Genomic DNA, 27,577 nt, shown 5'->3' on the forward strand with positions numbered 1-27,577 from the left:
AGAACTGACCCACTAGATCCCAGCTCCCATTAGAAAAGGTTCATCTCATGAATAAAACATGTACATCCAAGTGGCATACGCTACTTGAGTGGGGATCTTGCAGCATCACCAAAAGTAAAATCCTGGAGCATGAAGCATCAGATGCAGGACACTAACAGGTTACGTCTCTGTAAAATCCAGGGGAGCTCACACATATTTGGTTACCAAAGTAGCAACTAGAAGAGATAAAGTAGCCATATAAGAAATATTCAATACAAATAGTGTATAAAACAAATGACCTCCAAATGACCATAGACCAAGAGCTTACTTTATATTGGCCAGGCAGGTGTGGGAAGACTTGACATTTTACAACTAAACTAATATATTTATAATGTGTAAGGAGGCAGTAAGCACAGTATATATTACAGAGGGTCCACCAACAAATGCTCACTATTGTAGAAATTTTGTAAAAAACAACCCCTTCAAAAAGCATGCTTTTAAATTTTTAAAAATATTTTATTTGTTTATTTATTTATTTGAGAGAGAGGAAGAGGAGCAGAGAGAGAGGGATAAGCAGACTGTGCAAAGCCTGATACTGGGCTCGATCCCATGACCCTGAGATCATGACCTGAATTGAAATCAAGAGCAGATGCTTAATCGACTGATCCACCCAGCACCCCCCACCCCAGAAACCATGTTTAAGGAATATTGCTTTGATGTTGCCATCTGTTGCCGCTAAAAGGCACACAGAATTAAGAAACCTGGGTCACTCTCTTATGTCTTAGGCAAGTCACCTAACTTCCCTGGATATCAGTTCTCTCATCTTTAAAATTGGTATGGTGATGCCCTCTCGTTTTTTGACAGCCTTATTGAGATATAATTATCATACAATAGGCTTCAAATATAAGCTTATAACATACACAATTTGATGAATTTTGATGAATTCAAAATTTGATGAATTTTGATGAATTTGATGAATATATATGTATATATACATATATATACACACACACACACCCGTAAAGCTATCATCAAGGTAATAAACATACACCTACTCCCACAGATTTCTTATCCTTCTTTTGCTCCACCTCTTTCTGCCCTCCCCCTCCCCAGGCAATTGGTGATCTGCTTTCTATAGATTATTATACATTTTCAGAATTTTATGTAAACAGAATCATGCAGTGTTTACTTGTGTGTGTGTGTGTGTGTGTGTGTGTGTGTGTGTGTGTGTGATATTTCTTTCGTTCAGTGTAATTATTTTGAGCTCCATCACACTAGTGTGTCAATAGTGCCAGGCTTCAGTAGTCTCTGTATTTCATTTTAGATCATTTTTAGTGTTCAAGTTCACTGATCTTTCTTCTGCAATGTCCAATCTGTCCCTAATTCCATCAGTGAATTTTCCATCTCACACATTATAGTTTTTATCTTCAGTTCAATTTCAATCTTTTTAATATTTTCTATGTCTCCACTAAACTTTTTTGTCCTTGACTATGTTAGTTCTGAATTGATTTCAGTTGATAAGCTTTTCTTCTTATTATCTTTCATATTTTCCAGCTTCTTTGTATATCTGGTATTTTTTTCAATGCCAGACATAGTGATTACCTTGTTGGGTGTTGGATATTTTTGTATTCTTATAAATTATTCTTGAGAATTTGTTCTAGGATCAATTACTTACAAAATGTTTGATCCTTTCACATTTTATTTTAAAGATTTGTTAAGTGGGACAAGGCTATCAAGGACTAACTATTCTTACTATTGAGGAAAGATCCTTCTGAAATCTCTATTCAATACCTGTGCATCGGGATCCCTGGGTAGCACAGCGGTTTGGCGCCTGCCTTTGGCCCAGGGCGTGATCCTAGAAACCCGGGATCGAGTCCCGTGTCGGGCTCCCGGTGCATGGAGCCTGCTTCTCCCTCTGCCTGTGTCTCTGCTTCTTTCTCTTCTCTCTGTGTGACTATCATAAAAAAAAAAAAAAAAAAAAAAAAAACCTGTGCATCATGATATTTTTCATTCTGACCTTTGGGAACAGGCATATTCACACTCTGTATGAGCACTGGGCACTATTAACTCTAACCCTTTTGAGTGATTCTTTTCCTAGCTGTGGTTATTTTCCTTACATTTCAGGCACTGATCAGTATTTGAGAAAGAGACCTCTGCAGATCTTGGGACTTCTCTGTTCAGCTCTCTCCTTGTTGGCACTATGTCCTACGAACTCTAGCTGCCTTGGACTCTCTGGGATCTCAGCCTCCTTAACTCAGGGAGTCTGCTGGATATACCCCCTCCATACACAATAGTTGGTAAGCTGGGGCAGTCATAGACTCACCATGTTCACTTATCTTTCAGGAATCATTGTCCTCTATTGCCTGATATGCATGTTGCAAAAACCACCCTTTCATACATTTTTTTGTTGTTATTTCAGACAGCAGGGTAATTCTGGTCCCTGTTACTCCCTTGGCCCAAAGTGGAAGTCCTTTGTAATACTTCTAAAAATTAGCAGTAGTATATTTGAGGTTCATAGCCCAGTTCCTGGACTCTTGTAAACATTCAATAATGGCCGTAATTATGGTGGTGGTGATGGTGGTAGAGAGTGGTGGTGGTGGTGTTGATGTTCTTATTATGCCTATTATAATAAACTTTCCCCAGAACTCAACAGCTTATGAGTATCTATGAGGTCATATTAGTAGCAAAAATCAGATTTCTGTCCTTAGGAGCTCTCCAGTATCTCTGGGTGGCTCAGGGAATTTCAGGAATGCACTCACAAAGTATTCTACAATTAACACCGTTCTTCTTCTATTCATCTTGGTCCTTCATCACTACTCCTCAGGGCATTGCAGACCCTGCTTCTTCTCCATCATTGCTCTGCTGGGCCCGTGTTTTCATCTGCATCTCTGCTGAGCATCATGGTCTCCGTCACTGACCCAGTAAGAACTGTGGTCTCATTCCCACTCTTCTGGGACCACAGATTTCTGCTTTGTTGGATATAATCTCTCCTTCTTGCCTCCCTGGAAAATACCACCAAAATCTCCGAGCCCTCATGGTGCCAAAGTGCCATAGTGGTCAGGTCCAAATTATGGGGAGGCCATTCTCCATTTGACACCTGGTTGTAGAGAAAGTGAATTGCTTATGCTTCAGTGTCTGCCAGACGGTTTAGAGCACCGGCTCCTTCAAAATTTACTCTCAGCCATCCTAATGTCCACAGGATATGAACATCCATTGTCTCTACACTGTTCACTGCTGCAATTCCACACATAACACAGTGACGAGTACATATTAATGCCTCAATAAAAGTGTTTTGAATGAATGGATGAGTCCAATGGTAACTGGGCTAGGAGAAAATATGAATACTCTGCCAACCACTAAGGCTTTTATTCTGGATGCATGAACTGTGCCTGGCTCCTTCTCCCACTAGGGTGACTTCCCACAGGAGGCTCATCAGTCTCCATTACACACAGCTATCTGGCAGGAAAACCCCTCCAATTTGCCAGTCATGCCAAGGAACCTCAACTACACCATCAGGCAGTAGTCCAAGGAGTCACTGCTATCCTATTTCCCATCTTAAATAATGTCCAGCTATGTCATCCAACCAAGCCTGCCAGACAGTGTTAAACAATATGCAGCAGATGATAACTACATAGTCCAAAGAACACAATGCTTGCAAAATAAAATGCCCCAAACTGGCCCATAAAATTTAACATTGTTTTCCTTCTCTTTCTTCCAAGTCCATCCCTGGTTGATGCAGAAAAATCCAAATTGTAAGGAAATCAATTTCCTATCCCCTGTTGCCATTGGTAAATTTTTAAGATATATGCAAAAACCTTTCTTCAACCACTTGTTTTCCTTTTGGCTCACCCAAGCCAGAGGGGTCACACTCAGACAGAACCATCTCTGGGTTCCTTCTTCAGCAGCCGTGATCTGCTGCACCTTCCCCCAGAGGTGAGGATACACTTTTTTTCACCTTCCTACTCAGTCTTTCATGTGTTCCATTTCCTCAAAAATCTAGGAGATCAAGGTTGAACTTCTTATCATGTGTCTGGTGGGGTAATGGGTTGAATAGGTGGGTGAATAGATGATGGGGATTAAGGAAGGCACTTGTTGAGATAAGAAACAAGTACTGTATGGAAGTGCTGAATCACTAAATTCTACACCTAAAGCTAATACTACACTGTATGTTAACTAACTGGAATTTAAATAAAAACATGAGAAAAAAATCTAGGAGATTAACAGGGGATACATAAGAATACTACTTCACCAGTTCTGCCCCACAAAATGGTAAAAATACAAGAAAATCCCCATATTAGATGCGGTTACTGCCACAGCTCATAATTTAATCCCCCAAACTCTTATGCAGTAGTATTTCTCAAGTACTAATACATCTGTTGCAACCTACAATTATATTGTCATTACCACACTGCAGGATCACAACATAGGACAAACTCCGCTCATCACAATCCTGGGGGTGGCCCATTGATTCTTCAAACAAAGTCAGTGAAAAGCATCCTGGCAGGCCATTGCCAGAGTAACTGTTCCCTGATGGTCTGGCCATGTGGAGGATGATGGTGTTTCTAGAAACATCTTGCCTGGGCCCTCTATCCAGAATGCAAGCCCTACCTGTCTCCTGAAGCCTAATAATATACGTGGACACAGAAGATCTTGAACGTTGTTCTCATGGCCTTTGAGTCTTTGGCTCTCTTGATATATGCCTTCTACTGCTAAACCTGCTCCCCACATCTTGCATTGCCAAACAATGCAAGCTCTGGGGACTCTGCACCCAAGGATTGTTAGCATATACAAATGGCCTCCAGTTTGTGCAGCTAGCAGCTCAGCTATTTATCAGAGGTCATCACTAGTAGCTTTTACTCTGTGTGTCATAGACCTTACTTGCACTGCAGGCCACACTCTGAGCACCTGAGGCCACAGTGAAACATGCAGTTTAATTGAGTTGAGGTAGTGCTAGAAACCTTTGTCATGGGGTCCATTATAGAGGTCTGCAGCTGGCAGTAGAAGAAATTGCCACTCTTCTCCTAAGCTAAGACAGGAAACTGCCTTGGCGTCAAATGTAGCAACACACTTAGTAGGTTGGCCTTCCTGTGTGAAGTGTAGATCTCTGGGCAATGAGAGATGAGGATGGTGAACCTCAAGCCTCCATGGTCATTTGATCATTCCAACTAGTCCCACATTTAGGGGAACTAGGGGAGGGAGAGTTCTTCTAGGTCTTATGCCATGCCGTGAAAACTACTCCAGTCCTTATCGTGGAAAATGATAGGAGCTAGTGGCTTAACATCTGGCCTCCAGAAACTCAAGGACCTGTGTTTGAATATCTGCACCACTATGTCCCATCTGTGGGATTGAAATTTTCCTGTTAAACCCTCTAAGGTTGTTCCTTCATCTGTAAAATTGGGATAATGATGGAACCTACTTCCCAAACTGAGAATTTTAGGTGATGATGCATTTAAAGCACTTGTCACAGGACCTGGTTGGTGGTTTGTAGGCATCAAATTCTAGCCACGCTATCTGCTCAAGCCACCAAGACACACAGCCTCTCTGAATCTCAATGTCCTTGTCCACACAAAAAAGAGAAGAATACTTAAGGGTGTTGTTGAGAGAGGAGATGAGACATTTGTAAAGTGCCTGGTACTAAGTAATGTATGAAGTATAAAAATCTTGCTGAAGCCCACCCAGCTGCTTCCCAGGACTGGGCCTGCAGACTCAGACCCTAGGTTACAGAGATTCCTTGCTAGTGGCCTGTTCCTGACAGCTGGATCTCTGCCTCTCTGTGCCTCTCTGTGCTTTGGTCTCTAGCCAGCTTCTCCTCTAGGGCAGAGCACCCTCCCTTAATCTCCAATCCTTCCTTTCCCTCCCTTGTCCTTCAAAAAACTGTTTCCCTTAGTCATTAACTTTTTATTTTAGAATAGTTTTAAATTTACAGAAAAGTGGCACAGATAGGACAGAGTTCTCACTGTTTCCATTATTCACTTCTTACATCAATAAGGTACACTTGTCACAACTACAAAACCAATAGTAATGCATGATTTTTAACTAAAGACCATAGTTGATTCAGACGTCCTGATTTTTTTATCTAATGACAATTTTCTGTTCCAGGTTATCATTCAGGATACAACTTTACATTTAGTTTCCATGTCTCCTTAGGCTCCTCTAGACAGTGACAGTTTCTCAGACTTCTGTTGTTTCTGATGATCTTAAAACTTGAGATATTTTGTAGAATGTCCTGCAGTTTAGGTTCAGCTGATAGTTTTCTCATGATTAGGCTGAGGTTCTGATATTTGGGAAAGGAAGATCTTTGCAGAGGTAAGGTCCCACTCTTGCCACATCAGATCAAGAGTACAAGTGACTTATCACTGCCTAAACTGACCTCGACCACCTTGGGGCAGCATTATCAGATTTCTCCACTGTCAAGCGACACCTTTTTCCCTTTTTCCACATGATGTTCTTTGGAAAGAAATCACTAGGCACAGTCTACACCTGGGGGGTATGGAGTTATGTTTCACCTCCTTGAATATGGATCTCCACATTAATTATTTGGAATTCTTCTCCGTAGCAGATTTGTCTATTCTCCACCATTTATTTATTTACTCAATCATTATTTATATGAGTACGGTATCATGAATATTTATTTTTATATTTGGGGTTATAATTTAATATTACTTTATTTATTTTTTTGGCCAATTTGTTCCTGCTTTGGCCCCTGGGAACTCTTTCAGCTGGCTCCTATGTCCCCATAGGACATACCCCACCATTGTGTGTTTTTTTAATACTTTTTCCTTTCTGATACTACATAATTCTCCAGGCTCATCCTGTGTATTTCCTGCCCTAGCCCTAGAATAAACCATTGCTCCAAAGCCTGGTTCCTTTTATCAGAGAATGGCACTAGAAACCAAGATTAGACTCTGGGTATGCTCATTGCTCCTGCAGCATTCTTGTGTCTTAGCCTTCCTCAAGTTGATGGAATAAATATACGTGTGTACATAACCCATTTATATACACATATCCAAAAATATTTCTCTATATATTCATTTGTATCTGTAGTAAGCTAAACTAGATCATAAATCAATATCTCCTATTCTAACCCAGCACCAGCCACATGGGTCAGCTCCTCCCCTTGTTTATCACCTACCACTCCACCAGTGAGTATATAGCAGCTTCAGAACTGCTCACCTATACCACCATAGGAAAGGACCTTGCCAGCTACAGTACTGTGTGTGTACACAGTTCCTTTTGTCTTTAGTCTTGAATCCTTTGACTTTAGTCTTAAATAGTGACTAAAGTCATTTCCAAAGTTGCTCAGGTCAGCATCTTTTCCCCAACACCCTTCTCTGGTAAGCACTGCAGATCTATGTCCTTAAGGTTCTGTATACTGTAGACTGTGGCTTTCTCTCCCTCAGGTGAGACAGGAAAGCTAGAGGAAAATTCCTTCCCCTCAGCTGGGATAATGTTCTAGTATTGTGCTCCAGCAAATTCCTTTTTCATGCAGAATGGCTTTTGCTGTGGAGAATATTCTGGGCAGGGTTCACCAGGAGTGCTCCTCACCCCTGCTAGAACCATGGGAGATCTTTCTACCATCCTCACTGTGAAAATATGTTGGGGTTATTGGGATGAAAGTCTATAAAAGTGTGGAGGGCCACCTAAGATAGTGACCCACAGGAGTCTGTCACTGTCACACTAGTACACACTCAGCCTCCAGCAAATGACCAAAATTATCATCTAAATGTTCCTACTAGGTGTGTGACTCCAGTAGTTCTTTCTCTGATAAGCAAACCGTGGCTGTTTACACTCTCTCTGTGGATGTTCCCAGCTCTCTAGATTTTAGAGTGCTGGTTTACCTTAACAACCACAGTTCTTAGTGAGTCCAAGAAAATTTACTTTCTGTTTGTCTAGCTGTTTCTTGTTCCATGAGGATAGGACTGATGACTTCTAAGCTCTTTAAATGTCAGGGCTGAAACTGGAAATACCCTCTCTTGTCATCAAGAAACTGCCTTTCCTCATCTGCTCACCTCACCAGTCTCCCAACCCATAAGCCCTCCCCATCCAACCTCTCTGTCAAACCTTATCAGGCCAGCCCAAAGGACTTCTCCCTCCTCTCAATATTTATTTTATGAACTACACATTGGACATTTACTCATGAGCTAGCATAGACCTCTTTCATATCTTAAACGATTATTATTAATCTATTATGATGAGGCTATCATTTTTCTCACATATTTATATATAACCTCAGTGTCCCCTGGGCCCACCACTTACAGATCCTGGCCAGGGTCACTTTAATACCGTGGTCCTGCTCTGCCAAATCAATGGGTTCTACTCATTAAATGTTAGGCTTCCCCAGTACCACCCCCCCCTCCATTTCCTGTATCTCTGGGGAAGGCTCTGGTGGATTGGGAAGAAGGTGTCTCATGCAGAGTTCAGGCTGCTGCCTCCTCCTCTGTGGTTTACCCCTTCTTAGCTCCCTGATGTTCTGGCCAAGTTGCCTCCCACAGTCTGCCCACCATCCACTTGGACACCCTTCCCTTGATCTCCAAGACTCAAGAAGCTCTACCTCTGAAACTCCATTACTAGTTTCATGATTTTCTGGTCTCATACCTTTCCACTAGAGAAAATGCATGCTCTTCTGGAGACCCAAGCACTGCTTTTGAAGGAAAAGGGTACCAGGGCAAGGGGGGAAACCTGCTTTGCCCCTAAGTCCAGGGTTTCTTTTTCTTTTTTCTCTCTCTAAAGAGACTTTTCTTATTAATTTAATATGTTTGCACAATAGATAAGAAGTGAAGTATGCAGTCATTTGCCCATTTTTAAATATACATAGCCTTTCAATAGTTCTGTGGTGTTGGACAAATATTTTTTCCTCTCTCTCCCTCTCATGCTGAATAAAAGTTGATCACAATTCCCTGATGCCAGTTTTTCTCCTGTGAACCCAAGTTGGTCAACTGTAGTGTTGAATTTAGGAGGTACAAATATATGTACTCCATTATATGTCCATGCCAATCAAAATATTTGCTTTTTTAGTGGACTTTTTTACATTAGCTTCATTTGCTAAACTGGAAACCCCCATAAGGTTTCTTTGGAAACAATATATATATATATATATCTGGCACTCAAATTAGGCACTGGATCACTTTTTTTAATACTGATCTATTTTGCCTCCCTTGCCTTGCTAAAATTACCTATCACCAACCCCTTATGTGGGTGTATATAAGTGTGTGTGTGTGTGTGTGTGTGTGTGTGTCTTAACTTTTAGTTTATGCATGATTCATATAACACATTATCTAATTCTGTGATGAAAGCACAACCCAGTTTTCAGTTTTGATGCCTATTCCTCCCCTCCCATGTAGAAAGTAGATTGGGATGGGTTCAGATATAGCTTCAAGAGTACCTAAGCAATTTGCCCCCTGCCATACTCAGGCTCTACTTCTGGGCCCAATACCTGTGCTGGTCAGTCCCCTTCTCAGGGGGCTTATTGTCCACACTTGGCATCCCCTGGGGCCCAAACAAATGTGTACAGGTGTCTGAACAATAATTCAGATTCAAGTTCTTTGTTTCTGGGCTACCTGTAAATCAGAGGAGAGGGCTTGATTGTAAAAGGCTCCCCTAACTCCAAAAGTGGCATACCTGAACCTCAGTGCTGATCCTGATGGGACTCCAATTTTTGGTTTGGGGCTTTGTTTTTAATAAATTCTGAGCTTCTTGACACAAGGATTGAATCTCTTTTCCCTCTAGGTCCTCACTATCTAGCATGGGCCTGGCACCCTCACAATGTGTTCTTGAGTTAATTTTATTGCATTTATGCCAACTTCATTTGATTATATGGCATGATAAAATAAAACTTTATTATGCACTCCCCATACCCTCATCGGAGAATTAGGGAGAAACAAATTTGAACCCTAAGCTGTTTCTTGTCAAATTAAAGCAGAATTCTTTGTGACATAATCCAGGTAAGGAAGGGGCAGACATTATTAGCATAAGAAGGCCATAGTATTAGTTGTCAAGAAGTAGAATCAAATTTGGGCTAATGTGCAGAATATGAATTTCTTTTGTAGACCCAAGAAGGTCAGGGTAAGGTTTCAGAAAGAAATGAATCCTCACACTGGCAGTATCCATTTAGTCTTAGTTATGAAGTGGGAGGTATAACAAGGAACTAGATCTAGCCCCGACTTTCAGTCCTTACCAACCCCCCTAGCCCCACCCCAATTTCCCTGCCAGGGAAACAGCCACACTAACACTGAGTGCACTCCACCTCCACGTCACCTCATTTGGGTGATTGTAGAAAAGATCAAGGGGAGGAGGAAGGCTAAAGGAGTGTGGTTGAACTTTGGGGCAAACAGGAAGGGAGTGAGAATCCAAAAGGAGAAAAGAGAAAGAGCAGAAGAAATCAAGGAAGAGAGGTGCAAAGAGTGAGGTCACAAAAGCTATCCACACAAAGGACCCTGACCCCACCCCCACCTCCCTAGGGGGCCCAGGTGACCTTGGAGCGAGTCAAAATGTCATAGGCACCTGGGCTGCCTCAAATTTGTCATTGTGAGTCTTAAATGCTCACCCATAATGACATTAAAGATATATTTTTCTGCTGAAAAAAGTGAACGCTAGATTTCCGAGGCAAGTAGACTTAATAAACCAAGAGTAAAGAAATATATGAGTTAAGAGTCTAAATGTACACATTGAGTGACCTCAAATCAGAAATGAGATGGCTGGCTGAATCTTTAGCTCTAATTGAACGGGACCAAAAAAGCTTAGAAAAGACTTACTAAAGCTGCCTTTGAAAAAAAGCATCAAACAACAACCAATCAAAGTTCTAGGAAGATTTTTTTTCAAGGAGTTCACAGCAGAGATAAAAAGAATTTAAGGATGATCTTAAGCAAACATGAGTTATAATGAGGAACAGTCTAAGTCAGAAAATGAGGGAGGTGGGAGGCAGGCCAGCTGGAAGGAGTGATTACAACTTACAGATGAGACCCAAAACAGTGGGAGAAGGCATCTGAGGGCTCAGTCAGCTAAGGTAGAATAGGAATTCAGGTCCCAACTAGACAAAACTAAAGGTCTGTCCATTTTTGTGATGTACCCATATGCAAAGGGGTTGCACATGTTGGAGAAATAACATAGATTGGGCCCTAACTAAGGATGCATGTATTAAAATACAGTTGGAGCTGGGGCTTTGACCATCTATTAGCTAGGAGAGGTCTAGAACAGGGAGCCTGGTTCTTGCCCCTGTTCTGCTGTGACCTTGGGAGGTCATGTGGCACAGGAGGCTGCTCTTGTGAAAGTCAACCCACGTTGCCATATTGCCAGGCCCAAGGACATTTGAAGTCTTCATCTTACTTGGCTTTTCAGCAATATTTATCATTCTTAATGCTCCCTCCTTTTCAAAACACACTCTTCCCTCTAACTCCACAGCACAACACACTTCTGCTTAACCTTCTACTTCTCTGGCAGCTGCTTCTCAATCTCCTTTGCCAACTCCTCTTCTACTCATGCTTCTCTTCTACCCTCAGAGCCTGTCTCTACTCCTTGCTTTCTCTCTGCCCTCCCCTCCTCTCTCTGAAGATCTTATCCATCACCTGACTTTACACAACATCTGAAATCAACCCAGATCTCTCCTTAGAGCTCCAGACTCAAATTCAACCACATGTTTGACTTCTGTACTCAGAAATCTCTCAAGAATTCTAAAATCCCCATGCCCAACTCTGTACTCTAAACTTCCATCCCTACACCCATTTCTCCCATAGTAGTCTCTAAGTTGTTGTTCAAGTTATAATCCTGTGTTCCTCCTTCAGCATCAGCACCCTGCCCCACCAATTCATCTACAAGTCCTATAGACTCCAAATCCAAAATCTACTTCCACCTGAGTATCTCCCTCTCTACAGCCATCTTTTCACACCTGGCCTGGGCTACTGACCCTGACTGGTTCCTGGCTTCCTCTCTGACCCTATCAGGCAATTCTCTATATAGTTATTAAAACTTTTAAATGGCTTCCCATTGTTTTGAGAGCATATTCTTAATTTTTTTTACAGCCCAAACGTCTATATTACCTACATCCACTTGCTTTTTCACATAACTCTCCGCCCTACTCATTAGGCTTCAGGTCCTTGAACCTAACAAAGTCTTTCCCTTATTAAGGCCTTTGCACATGCTGTCACTCCCTCTTTTTGGAATATCTTTCTTCCATTTCTTAGCGACAAGCTCCTTCCTATGCTTCATTTTCTGTTCCAAGGCTTCACTCTAAGTTGACCCTCCTCATCATCTCTTCTCATAGTTGCTTGTTCTTTCCCTTCTCAGCATTTACCAAAATTCTTAATTATGCAGGTGGCAATTGACTCTTCTGTATCCACACTGGACCAGGACCACTGCTGTGCTTATCACTGTATAATAGTAAATATATATAGTGTATATGTCATTAAGTATACCATACTTGTCATAGTATGTACATCATAATAGGTGCTCAGATTGGATGAGATAATCAATAAATGGTCATTGATTGATTGGTCCTTGACTGATCCTTGAAGAGAAATACAGGACCCAGGGCTAAGGATGAATAGGACAGCCCTCTGGACAAAAGAGCTGGGCAACACAGCTACAGAGCAATGAAAGATGAGAATACTTAACAAGGAATTCCAAAGTGACAGGAAGCTGTGGAACAGTCAAGACCACAGCTTAATTGTCAGCCAGAAAGTGGATACAAGACAGGGTTAGAAGGGTAGGAGAGACTCATCAGAAAGGCAAGAACCCAGGCTTCTCTCTGCAGGGATGGGGTGGTGCCTAGGTAGAGAACAATAGCAGAACACTGTGACTTCTGACCTATGCTCACACCTAGTGTGAAATCAAGCTTTGAGAGAGAACCTGGGTGGAGAGAGATTTACAGATTATGGTGAGGATCTTCCTTCCTGGGAGTGGGCCAAGAGATGAGAAGTGGAGATACAATGGCCCAGATCCCCAGATCCTGCTCAACTTGACCCCAGGGATCTGGACAGTACCTAGATGTTCTGTACTTCTTTCTCTCTGGAAAGGTGACCACGGAGATCCTTAGAGCCATGAATGGCTCCCCCAGATCCCTCAGCATGGAGTAAAGGTACTCCAGGCCTTTACTGCCCTTGTCTTATTCATTTCTCCTGCTTAAATCTACACCATTTACCCCACTCACTCACCACAGCAGTCCACTTGCCATTCTGTACATGTTCTGTTCCTCCCAGATTCTAGTCCTTCCCACAAACTATTCTACTTCCTAACATCATTTTTCTGTCCTGATTTTTCTAATAAATCCCATGTATCTTTAAAGTCTAGCTCAAAAAAAAAAAAAAAAAAAGTCTAGCTCAAATCCTAACTTCTCCCCAAAACCTTCCTAGACCGCCACTCAGTCTATCTATCCTTCTGTTACAATGTGTGTTTATACCTTCCATGGGTGAGTATGAATTATGATTATCAGTCTCCCCCTCCCCCCTTGAAACTAGGAGTTGCTATAAGGGCAGGAGCCTTACCTGGCTAATCTTCTCAGTGGCTAGTCTAACCCAAAGCCTTTCCCATATAAGTCCTCTGTTGGGTGTTTCGTTGAAAGGGTATGTATTTGTGTCTTAAAGTCCTAGGACTGCTGTAACCAAGTACCACAAATGGGGTGATCTAAAACAACAGAAAGTAATTGTCCCACAGTTCTGGAGGCTGGAAGTCAAAAGTCAAGGTGTCAGCAGAGCCATGCTCCCTCCCTCTGAGACTTACAGGGGGGTCCTTCCTTGCCCCTGCCTTCTGGTGGTGGCCAGCAATTCTTAGTGTTCCTTGGCTTGCAGCTGCAGCACTTCACTCTCTGCCTCTGTCATCATGTGGCTTTCTCCCCTCATATGTTGGTGCCTCTTTGTCTCTGCTTATAAGAATACCAGTCACCTTAATGGAGGATGATGCCATCTTAACATTATATCTGCAATGAGTCTATTTCCCAAAGGGTCACATTCTGAGGTACTGGAGGTTAGGACTTCAACATCCCTTTCTGGAGGATACAAGTCAACCTGCAACAGGATGCATGTGTGAAGGGCATTCTGTCCCTAAGGACTAAATGAGAGACACAGATGTCCAAACCCAAGATACATATACATGAACCCCACCACAGCCCGGGAGGAGTAGGAGAGGAGGGAAATAAGGCAGAGTGCATTCGTGAGGACGATGGAGAAAGAACCAATGAGGAAAGAAGGGCAAGGGACAGACATGGAGAGGCTAGATGAGAACATCTACCTGCAAACTCCCCCTCAGGCTCTGGCCAAACACAGCACAGAAGTGACCATGTTAGCAGGACATGGGAAAAGCACAAAGAGCCTCAGGCTTCCTGTGGCAAAGTGAAGGTGACCATGGGTCCCATCCCCAGCTTCCTTCCTTCACAGCTGCCTCCTTCCCTTCTTTCGCGGCTCTGGCTGCTGCAGCTTGACTCTCATAATGGGGAAGTTAATGAGACCTTCAGTAAATGGATCCCAGATTCTCTCTCCACCCCAACTAATTATAAAGCTCAGCAATTTTTTTCCCCTAACTTGCTGCTGATTTTCTAATTACTCTTGCTCCAAATAGGACAGTTAGCATTAAAATGAAACCACGCTGAGGTTGTGGGTTCACTCACATCTGCTTGGCTTATTTCCTTAATTTGACAGCATGGTTTTATGGACAGAGAGCAGCAGGTGATCCCCATGTTTTATAATATGAGGCCTGTGCCCCAAAAACATAGGAAATCTTCAATAGGCATCAAGGTAAAACTCTCCTGTAGGAAAAATTCATCAAGACATACCTACCAGATGGAGTTTAATGAGTCTTAGAATACAGCAGCCTCCTCTCTGGAAGGGTACCAGAGAGGGCGTTTTCCTTCACTTCTTCCCAATGAAGGAAGTAGCATGGCCCCAGCAATTTGAAATGAATTTATGAACACGAAGGAGATTCCTTTCGCAAAAGAGCAGGAGTACAGCAAGAGGAAAGAAGGGATGGGGGTCTGGGACTGGGAAAGGAAAAGAAGGTTCAGGTATAAAGAATAAGCAGGCAGTAAGAACTAAGCAAAAATGGTCAGAAAACACTTGGGTCAGTGTAAAAGATGTTGGCATCTCTGCAGGGGCACGTCTGGGGAAATCTTGCCAAGAGGATCCCACCTTTAAGCCAAATAGCCCCAAAGTTACATTAGGCTGATTAATAGGTATTGTCCTGTTGCAAAAGTCTATTATCTCAAATTGGGGGAAAAGCAAGAGAAACTTTCCAAGGAGATGTGATTAAAGGGACCAACGACATTTAATCGGAAAGGAATCTTCACTGTAAAGTCCTCTGTCCATATATTAAACGTAAAAACACCCTGTGGCCAGTCAATCTCATTTCCTCTTGCCTTCAACTTAGTGGCAGCTGAAGTGAAGGAATGACTGCTCCCCTGGACGCTGAGCCAATGCTTGCAGGTACTTTGTGTCCCTCTCTCTGTCTTCTCACATTCTCAGTTGTCCCCCACCAATACCTCAAGAGTCAGTTAGGAAACAAGAAGAGAGGAATCTTGGGATTCCAGCAAAGAGAGGATGCCTTTAGGCCCTCTTTCCCGACCCTGTAGTTATGGATGCTTGTATCCTTTTCACTCCCTGTTCTTTCCACATTCTGCTCCTTGCTTGGAGGTAAAATGAGTATTTGGACTCAGAATTCTATAATTGGAGAGAAATGAATGTAGACACAAGACCCTGATAGACTTGGGTTCAAATCACAACAACATCATTGATGAGAGTGTATCCTTTGTAAAGTTTGTTCCTCTCAGCCTCACCTTCCTGCCCTGAAAGCTGGAACCAGAAACCTTCATATTAGGGTTTACTGGGATAACCCAACATGTTATTAGTCTCCAGTAAACACCATTAATTCAACACACACTTCTTCAGGATCTTGGCTGGGAAAGGATATTGGGTAATATGGTCTCTGTTCCTGCAATTGCATGGGGCTCTGTGTTTGTGCAATGGCATTTTCACTGGTACCCTGGAATTATCTGTTTCTTTCTTCTCCACATCCATCTTAGTTCTCAAAGGCAGTGCAGGACTGAGCTGGTGTGGCTTGAGGGCTCAGTTCATCTTGTTTCCATACCATCTGGCCTATGACCCACCATTAGTCCTTTTATGTCTTCTGTCTAAAGAAATGTCTTGTATTTTGCCTACGGAAGATGGTTCCCTAATGAATGTCAAATAACAATAAAACTTAAGTGTTTTCATCAGACACTTGAGCAGGCATCTGTCCTCCCAGCAGTAAAATATGCTAGGATTCTGGAAACAGCTAAGAAATTTGAAACTGGGTTTCACCCACTTAGAGGAGAACTGTGATAATTTCAGTCATTGACTCAGAAGAAAAGTCTTCGTGAGGCTACAAACAAGCTGCAGTGGCTCTTGATGTGAGCCTTCCCGTGGAAAAAGAAAGAAGAGTGTGCCAGGGAGAAGGAAGGATGGGAAGTTCCTGAAGTCCAGCACACTTAGCTGGATAGAGTAGGGCAGGCTCCTGGGTGGCCACAGCCCCTGCTGCCTCTGCTGCAATCCTACCACAGGTTCTGTAGACACCGGCCTCATGGGCATCACCTGCCCCAGAGCAGCATGCATTCAGCAGTCCTGGCCTGCCTAAGCGCCATAGCATGTGCTTACCGGGGCAAGAGGGGCTTGAAGTCACAAAGAGAAAAGAACTGCTCAGGTAGCAGCTCTATCAGGTGAGTGCAGATGATCAGGAGCAGATGAATCATACTCAAAGGCCCTGAAAGAATATGCAAACGAGATCATGAAGCCGTCCTCCAGTTTCTATGGACTTGGAAAATGGAAAGGCACTATGGTTAGACTTGGAATCTGAGAGTCCTAGGTTCAAATCATGGTACAGCCACTGGTCAGTTGTGCGGTTTAAGGAAAGTCATTTAAGCACTCATTTGAGTCTCAATTCCTAGAATGAAAAGTTAAATGCAGGGGTAGAGGTAGGGGAAGAGGGGGACTTAGTATTTTTCCTTCAGAGCTGATAAGGGGATTAGAGATAAAGTATGGAAATTGTCTAAAATGTAGCTGGTGCTCAATAAGCAACCACCAGAAAGCAATACCCAGAGCCTATGGAACTACATGGTCGCCATTCTCTAAGGAGAAAGAAACAGAGCCTGATCATCCCTAGTACGAATGATCAAGGCAGAGGTCACTAGCTCCCCGGGAGCAACAAAATTGGGCAAAGTTCAACAAATAATGTACTCAATGTACATTGTTTCCTTCAAGAACTCTAAAAAGACTCTTGTAAATAAGGAGAAATGAAGCTTAGATAATAGCAGCCGGGTAAAATCATCCCCAAGATAGATCCATTTCATATGGAGGAAGGCCTCCACGGATGCCACCATAAGGATCTTCGATATGTTTGGTATCAATTCAGTACCAGAGGATTCATATGAAGCAGGAGTAGGCATATGTATCACATTTGGGGATGACACAAAGCTAAGAGGGCTTACTGATAATTGGATTATAGAATTAAGATTCAAAAATATCTCAGTGGCCTTAAATTATGAGCTCAAAGAAACAGGTGGAAAATATAATCATCAAATTCTTCCCCTGGGTTCACCCTGGTAAGCTGGGGGTGAGGCCCTCCTGCTAAGTGCAGTGGCATCCCTGGTTTAAGCTGGAGATAAAAGCAGGAAGCATGAAGGGGGGCGGGGGGGAAGAAAACTATTCCAAGTCCAAAAAATCCAGCCCACCTGTCAAAGTCAGAGGCCATGTTACGGGGGGCCGGCAAGGGTGGCTTGCAGGATTGATGGCTTCAGATGCCTAGGTAGCCCCCTTGCCTTCCTCTGGTATCATAAAAGCCTACCCTGCCCTCTGCATTTTGCCTCAAGAGCACATTCTGCGGTCTTTTCAGAAGGAGGCGACCACCTCAGCAAACTGAAGCTAACTCTGGGGCTCCAGTGGGCCAGAGGCAAGGTCAGTTGGAGGCCCCACCTCATTAGAGCGGTCTTCTTTGTGGGAAGGGTTTTACATTTACTCTCTTACATGATCCATTTACTCCATTTCTGCTGGCAGGAGGAAATAAGGCACACTTAGTGCGCCTCCAGCGTGGAATCCCCCGTGGTGGTTTCTTCCCAGGCAGCGTATTTGTGCCCATCAGAGCCACTCCTCTGGCTTTATCTTCTCCCTCTGGAAACCACGTTGGCAAATTAGCGAATGCACATCAATTCTGTTTTGCTTCTTCTCTACCTTCTGTTACTTTAAATACTAGAATTTATTAGTTGCTGCTAAATCTTAAACTGACTGGGCCTTTTTCTGGCCACTCGATACGCAATAAAATGGAATTGGACACATTTGAAGTTAATGGCTTCTCGCTTCCTTCCTAACAATGTCGAGGCCCCAGCAGCAGAGCAACCTCCCCATTCCTTTGATAACTCTTCCTTTTGTGGGGAAGGACTGCGGCCACATGGCCTCTCCCCTCCCAGGGCCGGCTCTCCCTGAGAACACAAGGACTCAGGGAACTGTGCAGGGCACTTTTATGACATCATGATGTCGGCTCCAGAGCGGGGATACATTTAGAATGTTTCCCCCTTGTGGTTTTTGACCCCAAACCAGAACAGCCAGTGTGATTTTTATAGGTTACCTGGAGAGTATTTGAGAATAATTTTATTTCTTTTCATAGAAATAAAATGATTTTCAAGAAATCCTACCAGCGTCTGAAAGTCAAGCCCACGCTTACCTACAAAAATATTGCTCTAAACCCTGCCACACAGCGTTTGCGTATCTGACTTGCATTTACCCTCAGAGCCTTTCAAGGAATGATAAATAGAATTTGAGGAGTCAGAACTGAATGAGATGAGGCCCTGAGACAATGAGATCATTTCTTAACACCCAGTCCCAAGTTTTTTCCCTCTTCTATAGTAATTTATTTCAGACTATAAGAAATTCTGTATGTATTATATCAGCATAAACTCATGAAGTTTGTTTTTAAAATAAAAGTATATTTTGGGGGCACCTGGGTAGCTCAGTGGGTTAAGGGTCTGCCTTTGGCTCAGGTCATGATCCTGGAGTTCTGGGATCAAGACCCACCCATGTTGGGCTCCCTGCTCAGCTGAAAGTCTGCTTCCCCCCTGCTCCTTCTTTCTCTCTCTCACTGTCTCTCAAATAAATAATTTCTTTTTAAAAAAATATGTTTTCAGATAGGATTCTGAGAGGCTTGGCATAATATGGGCTTTTAGGATTGTATTTTAGACCGGAAAGTGTTAGAAAAAAATCATAGTTTCCCATCTTTTGCCCACAATGGTAATGCATACTTAATTAGCATTCAAAGCTTGTCTATTTGCTTTTGTTAGGTTCATACGGAGTTAGGTGTCACCAAAAGCAACTCTTAACCTGTGACGCAGGTTCCCCTTCCCAGACCATGCAGGCTGTTCCTAAACTAGCTTTCTAAAACTATTCTCTGCCTAGAGACCAGTCCTAGGAGGGCCAAAAGCAGGAGGCCAAAGGCTATTTCACAGGTCCACTCTCACCTCCTTAGGCCCTGCTGTTCCCCATCTCTTCCAAGTGTACTGGCTGCCTGGCCCTGGCCACTCCCCTGAGCCTGGGGCCATAGCTCTCCCAGACTCACAGACCTGCTGGTACCCTGCTGTCTGCCTGTCTGCCCAATAATGGTCCTGGCTTCTCATACTGAAGCCATCCATCCCTGCCAGTTACTGTCCCTCCCTAGGCCCTTAGCACCTTCTAGCCTTTTCCTGACCCCTGTCCCTTGTCATCCAGTGATACCAGACACTGATACCAGACATAGTGACCAAGAAGCCCCGACTTGTTCAATGGGGTTTTCTCTTAATGCAGATATTTAAGTGCATCATCGGGGTGAGAGTTGAGTTCCAAAGGGCAGCACAGATGGCGGGAGCTTCTCTAGTGCCTGCTCAAGCAATCAGGAAGCCTAGCAATGAACTAAGTCTCACTGGGAATATACGGGCCAAACTCCAAGTTTGGAAGAACAAAAGCTCCAGAAAATTGGGGCAGGGATCAGCCAAGGAGCCCAAAGTTCTTAACTGGAAAGAGATTTAATCTAAATTTAGAATGTGTGGGGTCCAGGGGAGGAGAGTCCTGGGGAGGTGAAAGGGGAGAAGGGGGCTGTAATACCAGCATGAGTCCATAGTTTGTTTTCAGGCTTCATTGAAAGTCAGATGAGCAAGTCGTACTCAGGGCCAGAGAAGGCAGTCATTTGCACCACACACGAAACAATCTGATGCACCAGAATCCATATTTAGCAACACTAATTCCAGCAACACTGAATAATTTCACTGATATTTTATTGGAGACTGAAACCTTTGATTTTAATTAGATTAATTTCTCTAGGTTTACTACATTTTTCACATATTTTTAATATGCCTTGGGGTCATTTCCCCAAGAGGAACTATTCCAGTTTTATAATTAAAAAAGGAATCAACATTTTTAATTTAAAATACAGATTTTTCAGATTTCACTTTTCTGGATCAAAGTTGTGTCATAAAAGCATGCCCACTTAGAGACTTCGACTACAGGTCTATAAACATGTTGCATGGTAATTTTTTCTTCTCACCTGGATGAAATATAACTAGCTCTTACTGACCAACACTGGGAAATGTCTTGGCCTGTGGATTCTTGGTAAAGATTCCAATGTCTCTTGTGGCGAACGTGAGCAGGTTGCCTCCGATCTGGCTACAGAGCACATGCAGGTGAAGTGGCTGCCTTTCCTGGCACTCGGGAGGTGAAAGCTGTCGCTGGATCCTGCTACCTCGGCCCCATGCTGACAAACAACACACTAATAGGCAAGGAACTAGACAACTCTATCTAGGAACCCAGCATGTCTCTTGGCAAAATGGCAGGAAGGTTCTGGTTTCCAAATAACAAAGTTTTGTCAGAGCCAGAGGCCCAACATCCCCCTGCTTAGATGGACTCTCATGGTTTCCTAGCTCCTCTCAAGTCAGCTTTCCCTTCACTAACAGTCTATGTGCCGTGCACTGTGCTGGGCATGGGCAGGGGATCCCAGAAGAAAACCCATGTTGTGATCCAGTCCTGCTGCCAAAGGCAGGTCTTTCACTGAGTTTCCACTAAGGGTCAGGTACTTGTGTGAGGCATAGTGGGAACATCATTATTCTCATTATTCTCATCATATTCTCATCATTTTGACAGAGTCAAAACTGCGCTGATACTCTAAAAGATGAAGTGACGTACCCCAAACCATACCACTGGCAGAGCAAAATCTATTTTGAACTCAGGTCTGTCCAGCTCCAAACTCCACACATTTTCTACTCCACCAAGCAGCATCCTTTCCAGAAGCTAAAGGGTTTCTGTATAAGCAAAGCCCCAGTGCGCTGTCACCTACCTGTCAGGAGCAATGGTCTCCTGCAGACCCCTGCCCTTCCAACTTGGTGCCACACCTACAACATGTGGACGGAGGCTTCTTATATCCAGCACAACAGGTCCAGAGCAAACGCCTCATCCTTCAAATCAGCACCTCCCAACCCCAGACTCTGTACCCTGCCCCTCACTCAGCCTGGTCATCCCTGCCCAGCCCTGGCCTCAGGACCCAAAGAACATCATCAAAATCAATCCCCTATCCAAAAAAAAAAAAAAAAAAAATATCAATCCCCTACTACTCATACGAACTGTTTTTATATGAACTCATGGTGATACACTTTCCTCCCTCATCTTGAATATGTCTAAAGAGCCACAAACATCTCAATGCTTATGAAAATGAAATTATCCAGATGTCTTTGCAGATGTTACAAATGGCCAGCCAGTACAGCATAACTGCAAAGAACACCTCCTCTCCCCACATGAGAGCAAGTATTTGCAAATGAGATCAGGAAAAATGGCCAAATGTACACTAATTCCCGATGAAGTCTTCCTTATCCCCATGGTTAGAACTTCTATTAAAAAAAAAAAAAAAAACTTAAAATTTTACATTTTAAATTTTTTCAGTGGTGGTCAAAAATTGCTATTTGGTGGTTATTACGTTGTTATTAATGGAGGGCAAAACCCAAGGAGGTGCAAGGAGGTATGAGAACAATTACTTTCGTGTCCTGTCAGGGTCAGTGAAGAGAAGTGCCTTGCTCACTTATGTCCCGAGGTAGAGGAGGAGGTGGCTTGAGGAGGGAGTGAGAAGGCAGCTAGCCGGAGGCACTGAGCTTTGTGGAGGAGAGGAAACCCCGGCTGATCATGAACAGTGGAGACAACTGGTCTGGTGGAGATGGAGGAAGACAGCAGTTGGAGGATGCCTTGACTGAGAACACAGGGTTGGGAATGGGCCAGGCCCCTCTGAGGACTGACTCAGAGATCGTTTTTGACAGAAGTTGAATAGTCATGGGAGGAAAGGAGAAAGGGAAATTCTGGAAGTCCTTGAGTGCCAGGCTGATGAATCCTGGACTTCTATCTTTGAAATAAAAGGCAGCACTGGGAATGGTCAAACAGGGGTGTGACATAATGGAAGGAGAGGTTTAGGGAGACTACCCATGAGGTAACCAGAAGGATAAGCTGAAAGGGAACTTGTTCATGTGTACACCTGTCATATGAACTCAGAGGAGTTGAGGGCTCCCAAGCTGGTGTGGTGCAGGGGTGAGGAAGAGAGAAGTATCCATCCCTTCTGCATCCAGATGTTTTCTGCTGATGGTAGTAGGAACGGCAGACCCCATGAAAGCCTGGAGCTGGCCAGGGCCTCACCGCCTTCCCACCAGGGGCTAGTTCATCTCTGCTGTCGTCTGGCCAACAGACAAGGCCTGCTGAAGCTGCTTCCCACCCAGCCCACATTCCACCCTCCCATCTCTGCTCCTGGCCGCCTGCCGCTCCCTCAGATTCCTGGAGAAAGTCACACCACTACATCCTGCGTCCTTGAGCCTCCCACCGACCTGGGTTTTGGCTTGCCTGCTCACAATCTGCCATGGCATAAACCAGCCTCCAGGCAGCAGCCGCTTCCACTGCAGGCCCCACAGCTCAGCAGAGGGGAGGACCTCTCCAGGGCCAGCTGATGGGGGCAGAGGGAAGGGGCACACGGGGGAGGCGATGCTGCTTGGGAAGGACCCAGGGTGGGGTGCCATGTGCCCTAAATGGGCAAGTGAGAAGAGATGAGAAAATCCTTGGCCTTAGAAGTCCTCCTGGTTCTTCAAGTTCTGTCTCCCATCCCTCAGATGATGTTACTTGAACTGAGAGTCTCCGGCCACATGCTCAAGTAGGCAAGATATGTATGCAATCTCTTCATCTCCTTTATTTTTCTAAAACAGAATTTCACTACTATTTCAAGCCTCCAGGCCCCTGGGGAACAAAGACAATCTTAGTTATAATGGAGCCCCTCCTGAGCAGGGTTGTGGGGTTTCCTTCCACAATGCCAAGGTAATGATGGGACAAATCTGTATCCTGCGAAGCTGTCCTCCTGTCATCCCATCTTTGGTCATTTGTTCATGCAGGGTTCTCCAGGTGACCCCTCATCTCTCCCTGAGACCTCTTCAAGTCCAGCTATCTATCTCAACTACTGCCATGGCCCTTCTATCCCAGACCACACAAGGCTGAGAGATGCTTCACGCAGCCAAGTCCCCAAGTGTCATGGTACACCAGGAAGCCATTTCTCCTCTGGGGTCTGGCTGCCTCAGGAGGCTTCTGACAAGGCAGAGGGGACAAGTTCCCTCTGCTTTGAATTCCCCAAACCTCTCTGCAGCGTTATCATTCCTTCTTTGGGCCACATCTCTTTCAGGTGCTGTGTCAGTTGGTCCTCCTGAGATGCAGACCCTGAGGTGAAATTAGGAGTCTGAGAGGTTTGTTGGGGATGGGGTCTGAACACTTATGAGAGATAAATGGGGAGGAAGCAGGATGGGGCAGGAGAGCTTCCACTGCCATGAAGACCTACAGTCCCTACCCACACACCAGAGCTCCAGAGCAAAGACTGCTCAAAATGGGCACAAATAACCAAGCCTTGGTCCCCAACTCATCATGGTTTGCTGGAGCCACCCAGGAAGAGTGTAGACTCAGCTTGAATGCTGTGGTGAGTCTGAAGGGTGCTGCAGCTTGCCTCCCGGCTGACTGCACTCCTTCCAGCTGATCAGCAGGTTCTTAGCAGAAGGGAGAGCCCAGAGTCACACCTCTGTGGCTCCATGGGGGAACCTCACACCTGCAGACTGTCCCTCAGTCCCCACCTTGCCCAGAGTTGGAGAAGCTTGCTATAACACCTCCAGCCTCCTGGAGTTCTTTCTGGGCCCCCACTGAGGACTATACTTTTCAAACCTAAAAACCAGAAGTGGATCTTGTTTTCTTTTTTTTTACATGATGAAAACTTTCTCCTTAGAAAATAAACTCGGCATAGCCTAGCTTGACTGGGAAGAGGTCATGGGGACCGGGGACACATGGGAGAGCCAGGGAACGCCCCCGGTTAAGTTTTGAAATGTCATCCCACCACATGTCTCCTTTTAATGCATCTTTGCATCCCTGCTACAGAAATTTACTTCTCACCTCCCTCCCCGCCACAAAGGAAGGAACTCTTTCTCCATTTCAGTCACTGCCTCAGGCAAACCATGTCCTGGCTGTGGAGCAATACGGCTCCCAGAGTCTCCCCAGATGATCAGGCAAGCTGAGATACAGATGAAGTTCTCTCCCACCTCCATGTGGGTGGTGTAGTGTTCTTCTAGGAGCTTCTATCTTCCCAACAATGGCCCCATCCTCAGGTGATCAATAAAAGAGAAATAGCTAAGGATTATATACTACTTACCACATCTCAGGCACTGTTTTAAGCATTGTTAAGACTCATTTAAGCCCATAGTAACTCTGAGACAAATACTACCATTATCTCCATTTTATGGATGAAGATACGAAAGCACAGAGAGGTCAAGTAACTTGCCTGAGGTCATATAGCTCCTTAGTGGGAGGACCATGATTCAAATCCAGGTAGTTTATCTGATCCCAGGGTTAGGGTGCCAAATCTCTATAGTTAGCTGCCTCACTATCAAGGGCTAAACTTAAAAGAGGGCAGGAACATGAGGTAAAAGGAACTAACCCCCATACACAGACACCAGCAAGCAGAACACGGGACCATGGAGTCACAGCTCTCTCAGGAACCCAAGAAAGACAATTCCCTCAATGTATAGATGGAGACATGGGATACCAGAGAGGCTAATGGTAATGCAGCTGGTGATATGGAAAGCCCCCATGCAAACTCATCTCCTCTGACTTCAATGCTACAAGCCATCATCATTACCAGGAAAAAAAAAATCACTCAAGGTCCACATCCTGCAGTGGACAGCTCGCCCCTTCCATGGTAGCACTTGGTACAGCTAGGACTTCCTTGGCAGTGACACCTGTGACTTAAAATGGCAGAAAGGCATATAATGGGTTACAGAAAACAATAAAGCAACAGCATCACTATCTTTCCTAGGAGAAAGCTGAGCCCCCACTCAGTATTTATGATGAGAAGTCATCTATACGATCTATCTTATGTGCAGCATGTCCCTCAGCCAAGGATGTTATCTTTCGAAGAAAGTAATTTATTACTTCAACAAATATTTATTGAGTATTTACTATGTGCAAGGTACTAGACAAACTGGCTGGGATGAGAAAGACAGGGTGTCATTCAAGGGGCTTATAGTCTAATGCAGAGAATGTGGCATGTAGGCAAATCATCACGATAAAGTAGAAAGAGGTGGACTCCATGCTCTTCCCAAATGATCACAGTGAGAAATACTGGAGAGTTTACAGAGCATTTTTGTGTGATGTACCTGGAACACCAGTCCATTCCTCCCCTCCTTAGCCTGCAGCAAACTCCTCTTCATGCTGCAAAACCCCGCTCAAATGTCAACTACTTTGACTGCCTAGCTCATTCCCAGGAAGACTCCTTCTTTCCTTCCTTCCTCTCTTCTTCTTTCCTCCCCCATTTCCTTAAGAACAGAGAATATTTTTTTAAGCAGTTCCTATGCTAAGCAAGGTACAAGGACATTCCACCGTGCTGTGATACATAGGCCCAAGAAACAGAACTGTGCACAATATTCTCTGACTAGACAATACTATCACCGAGGCCCCCCTGTGAAGACGGACAACTGTGTGCTGGACTTGACATGCCCTCAAAGACTGTGAGGCCCCAAAGGGCCACCCACAGGCTGACCAGGCCTGTCATGGACACAGCCCCACAGCACCCCTTGGCAGGCTGTAGTCAGTGCCCGGACCCTTCTGTTCCTCCCCATCTGGGTGCTTGCTCACTCCTGGGGGCACCTCTACCTTAACAACTCGGCAACCCACTGGCATCTCGTTAGCTGCCCAGATGGCCCAGCTAGGACGAGCTCTGAATAGATATGTACCCACCACGTGCCCTGCCCAATCCAAGCTGTCTGCAGCCTTGCTCAGCCACAGACTGAGACTCTGTTCTCCCCACCCCCCTCCTCTGCTGCTCAGTATCGCTGGAGAAAGGCCTGGCCAGAGTGAAAAAAGCCCAGAGTGATGGTACAGCAAGTCCTCAGAGAGGTGCCCAGCCAAGCCCACTTGGACTTGGAACCAGCTACTTGGGCTCAAACTCCAGTGCCAACCCCTCTTGGTGAGTGCTCCAGGCGAGTTACAGAACCTTTCTAAGCCTGGGCCTCATCATCCAGAACATGGAGGCAACAATAATAGCTCCCACTTCACAGGGTTGTTGGTAAGAAAAGTGAGATGCTGCTCACAGGGAAAAAGTGCTTTGTAAACTAGAAAGTGCCATTGTGTGTACACTTGAGAGACTCGCATCGCCATTATTATTACCTGTTATATTATGTAGAGAGATGTTAACACTCAAAGGTTGAAACATGAGTTCTAGAGCCAAGTGGGCTGGGGTTCAAAGCCTAGCTTTGCTACTTACTAGCTGTGCAATATCGGCCAAGTGAAAGAACTTCTTTACGCCTTAGTTTCTTCATCCATGGCATTTTGGGAAAAGTAAATAAGCTAATCCACTTAAACATTCAGTGCCAGGCATAGAAAGTCAGCATTCCATAAATGCCAGCTAGGACTACTATAAGATTCAAAAGATCAATATATTATTGTCTTAGTTTGGGCTGCTATAACTGAGTACCAGAGACTGTGTGGCTCATAAATAAAAATTCATCTCTCTCGGTTCTGGATGCTGGGACTCTAAGGTCAGGGTGCCAGCATGGCTAGGTTCTGGTAAGAGCTGTCTCCTGCATTGCAGATGGCCATTTTCTCATCGTATCTTCACTTGGCAGAGAGCAGAGAGCTCTCTGGGGTCTCTTTTATAAGACTATTGGTCCCACTCCTGAGGGCTCCACCCTCATGACCTGATCACCTCTTGGTGGCCCCATATCTAAATATTATCACACGGGAGAGTTTGGATTTCAATACATGGATTTGGGGGGAACACAGACATTCAGTCCATAATACTCATATTCTTCGAAATTGCTTTTGTTAGATTATGCTACATATGAGTATAGTAACTAATACTTGAGAGTTTACGGAGCATTCACATGCTTATTTTCTGGAAGTGGTAAGGGAGCCCAAAGCAAGTGATCACTTTCAACCCAGAGAACTTAATGGAGAAGGTGACACTTACCCTGCACCTTGAAAAAGGCGTAAGATTTGGACTGATCGGTGGAAGGCAGACAGACCCGTGTAAATGAGGGATGGAGGGGTCCTGCCTACAGGACATGTGCTGGGAACCTCAC

The 27,577-nt window shown here is 44.3% G+C and overlaps 1 long non-coding RNA gene across 2 annotated transcripts in view; it reads right to left on the reverse strand.

Annotated features, from left to right (window-relative positions):
* The window catches only part of LOC111091948, a 42,003-nt gene extending 23,598 nt beyond the window's left edge, over positions 1–18,405 (reverse strand). Inside the window, exon 1 of one of the 2 annotated variants that reach the window (XR_005377049.1) lies at positions 17,955–18,405. This is a non-coding gene — a long non-coding RNA (uncharacterized LOC111091948). Of the gene's footprint in view, positions 1–1,770; positions 1,826–17,954 lie in introns of those variants that run through there. The other variant, XR_005377048.1, reaches the window with a different exon arrangement.
* Between the last annotated feature and the right edge of the window lie 9,172 nt (positions 18,406–27,577).

The sequence above is a fragment of the Canis lupus genome, chromosome 23, assembly GCF_011100685.1.
Source record: "Canis lupus familiaris isolate Mischka breed German Shepherd chromosome 23, alternate assembly UU_Cfam_GSD_1.0, whole genome shotgun sequence".
Classification (NCBI taxonomy): Eukaryota; Metazoa; Chordata; class Mammalia; order Carnivora; family Canidae; genus Canis; species Canis lupus.